This window comes from Ahaetulla prasina, chromosome 1 (genome assembly GCF_028640845.1).
Source record: "Ahaetulla prasina isolate Xishuangbanna chromosome 1, ASM2864084v1, whole genome shotgun sequence".
Classification (NCBI taxonomy): Eukaryota; Metazoa; Chordata; class Lepidosauria; order Squamata; family Colubridae; genus Ahaetulla; species Ahaetulla prasina.
In genome coordinates this window covers 108,713,160-108,720,489 of record NC_080539.1, presented here as the reverse complement: position 1 = coordinate 108,720,489, position 7,330 = coordinate 108,713,160, and positions in this window count along the sequence as shown.

Below are 7,330 nucleotides of genomic sequence, written 5' to 3'. Positions count from 1 at the left end.
TCCCAATTCTACCTCCAATGCAGAGCCCTCATCTGGACCTTCCCCTAACTCCAGGACTGACCCATTGTCCTCCCCAGCCTCCTCATTGTCCGACTCCGCTGCCAGCTCCACAGGCTGCTGGCGGACCACAACACAAAATATCTGCTCCCGTTTCTCCAGAACTGGTCAGAACCTGCTGAATACCACCTCTGATTTCATCCATATATTCTTCTTTTTAGAAACAGAGATTTCATCTTGATTGCATTTTAAGATTTTCTTGCAATGCTTTTGTTTGATTTTATATGTGGATGTTATTAGTGTTGCTCTTGTAGGCTGCCGCAAGAGCTTCTAGCTATGGTCAAGTAATACATTCTTAAAAGTAATAGAATGCTTTTTTTTTTAATGACTTGTAGTCAGGCTTGATACTTCTGAGTGGGGTGGGAGGATGGGGGGGGGGAAGGTGAGAGGGTTACAGTTTCCAGGAAACACATTGCAATAAAGCAAATTTCTTTCCCTTGTTGTCCGCAACCCAACCAGGTTCTCATGATTTATTCAAAAGTAAAATGACTGGAGATTGGAGAAGTAAAGTTTTTATTTATTTATGTACAGGTAGTCCTCAATTTACAACAGTTCATTCACTGTTCAAAGATGCAATCACACTCTAAAAAGTGACTTATGGCTGTTTTTCACACTTATGACCCATCCCCATGGTCATGTGATCAAAATCCAGATGCTTGGCAACTGACTCATATTTATAAAGGTTGCAGTATCTTGGGTATCATATCCCCTTTTGTGACCTTCTGACAAGCAAAGTCAATGGGGAAATCAGATTCACTTCACAACTGTGTTAACAATCGTGGCAAGAAAAGTTGTAAGATGGGGCAAAATTCATTTAACAAATATCTCCCTTAGCAGCAGAAATGTTGGGCTCAATTGTGATCATATGTCAAGGACTTCCTGCATTCATTCATTCATTCATTCATTCATTCATTCATTCATTCATTCATTCATTCATTTATTTATTTATTTATTTATTTATTTATTTATTTATTTATTCTATAGCCACTCAATTCAACCGAGGGATTCTGGGTGGCTTCTTCTCTAGTTCTACATTTTCATCATGAGCAACTTTTTTCCTCTTTTTTTCTCTTTCTCTCTCTCTCTAGCAGCAGGAGAAGGCAGAATTTTAAACTTTGCTTTTCAATGTGTTAGGGGTAATGGATATAGAGAGGAAATGCTGCCTCCCTTCTACTTTAAAAACAATGCTTTTATAGGATGTCTGCAACAAAGCCATTCTTCATTCAGAAATGCTGCCATTGCAGTTAGTTTCAATCCCATTCCAACCATAAATAAATAAATAAATAAATAAATAAATAAATAAATAAATAAATAAAATCCTTCAGGTCCACAGATGACCATGTATTACCAATTCCCAGAGGACAAGAGACTTCTGTTCTTTTTGCAGAGTAACTGCCATGGTCCACTAAGAGCTTTTGTTAGGTCAAAAGATTAGCCTACAGAGAAGATGGTACACTAATCTCTGCAGAATTAGAAGCAGGAACAATTCTATTCGCTGTCTACCTTTTATTTTACTACATTGGATCCAGAGATGCAGCTAAGTAAATTAAGTTCCAAAGAGGTTTGTTGGCTTGTTATACTGTTATCCAGTGGTGGGATTCAAGTAATTTAACAACCGGTTCTCTGCCCTAATGACTTCTTCCAACAAACAGTTTGCCAAACTGCTCAGAAAGTTAATAACCTGTTCTCCCGAAGTGGTGTGAACTGGCTGAATCCTACCACTGCTGTTATCCCATTTTCCCTGAAGATCTCAGAACAGCTTCAACGAAGGTTTCCTTTTACTTTAGCCTACTGTCTTTAAGTTTGGGCTGAAAGAGTATGATTGTGCAGCTAATGTCATGCACAGAGCTTTAGATCCATAGATGAAGACATGTTCCATGATCTCTCCCCTCCAAACCCAAAGCTTTAACCATTAAACTACACTGTTTCTCTGTTGCATCGCTGTTGTTGGCTTATTCCTTTTTCATATGGCCTCTGATATAGTCAGTGGAACAGGCAGAATATTTGCTTTCAGAGGAGGAAGGCCCCTTTATTCTCTGGTTGTGACTGCTGTGAACCCACACATTCATGGTATACACAACAAAAACACACCGAATGGGCTTGCAGCTGGTTTAAAATAACTATGCAAAAATGCTCTTTTTCTCTGTATTTCTTTTGGCTAGTTCAATGAAGTTTAGTTCTTGAAATGAAACCGAGAAACAAAAGCATTTCTACAACCAATCTTTTCTAAACAATAATGTGGAATGGACAATATATGCGCAGACATAATGATCATAAATATATCTGTGATATGAAAGAAGTTCCAGAATTTTGTATTATATTCCCGCCAGCTGGCTGCTGCCCCCAGGGTTCTCCCCTCCTGATTTATTCAGCTTCAGATAACGTAGCATTGTAAAAAAAAAAATCCCCCATCAAACAGCAGACAGGCTCAGTAAAGCGGTGAGAAAAAGGTTAATAATAGATAAAACGTTTTCTGTTTTTTTGTTCCAGTGGGAACAAATGCTGGTTCTTTTTGCATCTCCTTCTGAACTCAGTTCTCATTTTTTAAAAGGGGTCTTAGAAAAGTGCCTGAAGGAGGGACCTACCTCAGGCCCTCATCAAAGGCCCTGTATAAATTCAGAAGTCACGGATAAGAGAGCTGATCCCCTTGGGAATTGCTAACAGTTGAAAGAACATAGAAATAAATGGATACTTTTCAAAAAGGACACATGTGCAGCATTCCTTCACCCAGAAGGATTACGCTGGTACTTTTTAACATGTTTACAAGTGTGACTTGTAGCTACAGATGATGGATGAGATGGGGAGAGATCCTTGGTGCTCTTTGAGCTTGCTTGTTTTCTTGCAGATGTTTCATTACCCAAACTAGGTAACATCAGCAGCACTGATGATGTTACCTAGTTTGGGTAATGAAATGTCTCATTTCAACCCTGAGCTACAGATATTCTCCTTTATTGGATGAGATAGTATGATGAAATATCTAGCAAACTCTGAGAAAAGAAAGAAGAACACTGTACAATTGTGGAAGAGAACTGCCACCCAAGCAAGAAGGAAGGGAAGTGTGGAGAAAAAAAAGAACAACTCTGCCTGCTTTATGCTGAGCATAAGTTAATAAGGAGAACTGCTCTGACAATCCTTCAAAATACAGTTTCATATTGGCAATAAATAACTTTCTACAAGTCTAAGAGGTTCTTGTTTCTTAATTTTGCCAGACCTGCAAGGTTTAAAAGACTGCCAACTAGCTGCATGGACTTTAAAATGGCAAACTGAATGAAAGCATGTTTATGGCAATAAGAACAACAGCAGCAATGGTTCTCCTAATGGAGTTGGAGATAGCAGTGCAATTGCTATAAAGAGAGAGTACATTCCATAATAAGTTGCAAATGTACTCTAAATTGCTACCATATTAATGCTCTTCTATAAATCTATGGCGTGATAATAGTTGGGAGTATTCAGTTTTGGTCACTGCACATTTTATAGTAAATCCATGAACTGGCAAAACGGCAAAAAGAAGTTAACCAAAAGACTAGAAAACATGTACAGCAAGGAAAAATGACCTTTTTGTTTTTGTTTTGTTGTTCTGCTTAGAAAGAACTTAACTACTGTATATATAATGTTTGATATAAAAAAGAGGAGATAAAATTCTTTCCCCCTTCCTATGATTTCAACTCAGAGTAATCCATTGAAACTAAATGGAAAGGGCCATTATTAAAAATCAAATAATAAATAGAATAGATGGAAGGGACCAATTAAAAGAAGTGCTTCGCAACCACCTCATACAAATATGGAGATAATTCTTCTGATAGCCCTCAATTTAATTGCTTTAGAAGGACACAACAAATGTATGATAGACTTATCAGCAGCTACTCCACTGAAGAAGTATGTTGTTCCTTGAATCACAAACTGTATTCTTAAATGCCACTACAGTTGACCCACTGTGGGAATGGATTAACACTATCATATCCTTCTCATTAGCTTCTTGGCCCCTCTAAGAATGGGTTTTGATCTGATCCAAGGAGGAATAGATTTCAGTTCTCATAGTTTAGTTTTCTTTAGTTCTAGATGTAAACAAATACTGGCATCAAATTATAATAGTACTAGCTTCATACTGTGATCCAAACTTTTGTTGTTTTATGCACAAGAATGGAAACATTGACTCTAGGCCAACAAGAAGATGAATCATAGCACAACCCAAGACCAGATATACATAACCAGAATTGGCATAATTGAACTCAGGGGACCAAAAATGGGTTCATTCGGGGAGTGTGGGAAGCCTGCAGGTACTACCATATGAAGCAGAATCAAGTTTTAGTCTTCGTATCAGGCCTCAGTCTAGCATTTGTTTTTATTGCTAAGTCTCAGTTCTGGAACTGTGAATGGATGGAAGTTGTTGTCAACAGCAAAAAGCACATAGATCTAATTCTGCTTTCCCCTTGCTGCAGATGTCATATTTTATTGCAGAAATTACAGGCGAGTCTAAGCTGTGTAGGGGTTTTCTATTTCAGCTCAGACAAGGTGATAATGTCTGACAACTTCTATGTAAGGGAACGTGAAGGAGCCATTGCACACAAAGATTAGCTAAGCATTTTATTAAAGAAACCTCGATATGGACAGTGTTTATAGGGATTGTTGACCCCCTCAGTCATGCAGGCTATATACCTTGGCAAAATTTCAAGTCACTCTTCCAAAAGAAGAAATACGATAGAACATTTCAACAAAACAAATAGAAAAATGTAACTGTGGACAAAATATTGTTTTTTTTAATTGTATCTTTTGTATTTGTGATTTTGTTTAAAAAAAGAAAGAACGAATTGCTGGAGGGACCCAATACCGTCTTAAATTTCTTCTCTGCTATTTTTCCATATTCGGTCTTGGGAATAAAATTTTACCATGCTAAATTAATTAGTTCTCATCCTTCGGTAATTTGCTTGTTTTCTACTGGGTTCGGCATTAAAATGAGCTACTGCATTTGTGTGACTGCTGCCTATACAAGGAATTCTAAACACGATTTGTAAAATACTCACAGAACAAGGAGTATTGCTCTATGTTCCTAGAAACAACCCAAGATTTGAATAGATTTAATATATTCTGTATCAAAATGCAGACGTGTTCTAATAAATGACAATATAACAACCAACAGCTCATTATAGGTTGAACAATAGTTCAACCATGTAAGGGGAAATGGGCAGCCATTTGGTTGAGACTTTACAATACCTTTCCAAGATACTATTAACTGAAGGTGATTAAGGCACAAACCTCAGTTTGATGACATCTCAAGATAGTATAGGGGCATAAATATTAGATGATACAGTATGTCCCACCATCCTATGGAGATTTATTTCTAAGGTGACCTGTCACAGTTCTTGGGAGTATTAAAAATCTCCATCTCCTCTTTCCACATAATAGAAAAATGAGTACTATGGTATCACTGAACTTTGTACTCTGGCACCATGCAGAGACACACAAGGATTCCAGAACAATCCTGTCAGGCCTGGAAGCCTTCTTTTTTGTTGGCTCTTCAGGCCTGCCACGTTTACTACTGTGGGAAACTGGGAGGGGGATTGTATGGAGCCAGGGCGATATATAGTCATAACAACATTCCTTTCTCAGAAAGTCAAGGACATCATGCCCTGCACCTGGACGGCTGAAACTGGGAGGCATCTCCAGTTGGGACTGTGCTTTGATTGGACCATGCGATGGACATGTGGGTGTTGGGCAGGGACTTGAACTTTCCTTTGGGTGGGGAATACCTGGAAACTTTCAGATTCCAGTTTTCCCAGATGTGCCAATATGACATCTCTAATAAAATGGAACTTCGAGGAAACTCAAGACTCAGAGTTTTCTTTGGTTGGGGGTGTTACTTGGAACCCTGACAAATACTTTTTCTTCCTAAGTTTCTGTTCCCTGCAATGTTGGAAGAGTGTGGTCACATTTTTGCAACCAGGAATTTTCATGAAAGGTCTACACATATGATTGCCTCAATACGTGTATGTTGATATGTGTGGGGGACAATAATAAAAACTAGATCTAGAAGATCCACCAAGCAAGAATTCACTCTTTATATAAGTGGAGAAAATCAGGCCAGGATGTTTTAAAGAAGATCCTGAAGCAACTAGAAGGATTCAGATTGGGTTTACAGTACTGATAACGCTGCAGGCAATTCCCATCTAATATTACAATAACAAATAAAGGTTGCTAAGTGAGAGTTCAGCTAGAAAATGTGGAAAAGCAAGAATAATGTCAACAAAAATATAGACTCCCAATAAAGCAAAATGCAGTTTTGTTCTGATTTTAGATAAATCGGCCAGGTACACAAGGTCAGATTTGATTTCTAAACAAATCAGTATGATATTGATGGGCAAATCCAAAACTAGATTCAACAAGCTTCCATATGTTTGACGAATGAGTGGAGGGAGTTTGCTTATTTACAACAGTTGTAGCTACTATCCCCAGCAACATTTGTGAACGCTCAGATTAGCAAATTGTTCTAGGCTCCAAAAATAATTTCATTTTTTACTGTTCAGTATTTGACAACGGAACGTGTATGTGACAAAAATTCTGGGGTGAACTTGTATCACTTTCTAAAGCTGCTAAATTTCAGTAGTGTGGATGTGACTTGGGAAAAGCAGAGATTGTTTTAAAAATTATCTTTCCCATTGACCGGAAATTACTGTGAGGGACCCTGGTGGCACTTTTCCGGGCCAGTAAATGGGAAGGCTTCTTATACCAGTAAAGCTAAATCATATTGAGGTTCCCATGTAAAACTCATTGGTGGAAGGCATTCTGTATTTTCTACATTGCTACAATAACTGTTATTTTACCAGTATACAAATAAACAGCGGAGTTGTAAGAGAACAAAAAGAAGCAAATATATTACTACGTACAGCAGTTACACAATTTAAAAAATAACTTGGGAATTATAGGAATTGGCAGAAGCCCACATCCTTAGAATTTTAGCTCTCCCTTGAAGAAAAACAAAACTTGTCATAGAGTTGGAGGTGTTTTTTTAAATTTGAATTTATATCCCGCCTTTCTCCGAAGACTCCGAAGACAGTGTAAGGGCGGCTTACACTGTGTTAAGCAATAGTCTTCATCCATTTGTATATTATATACAAAGTCAACTTTTTATTGCCCCCAACAATCTGGGTCCTCATTTTACCTACCTTATAAAGGATGGAAGGCTGAGTCAACCTTGGGCCTGGTGGGACTTGAACCTGCAATAATTGCAAGCAGCTGTGTTAATAACAGACAGACTTAATCTGCTGAGCCACCAGAG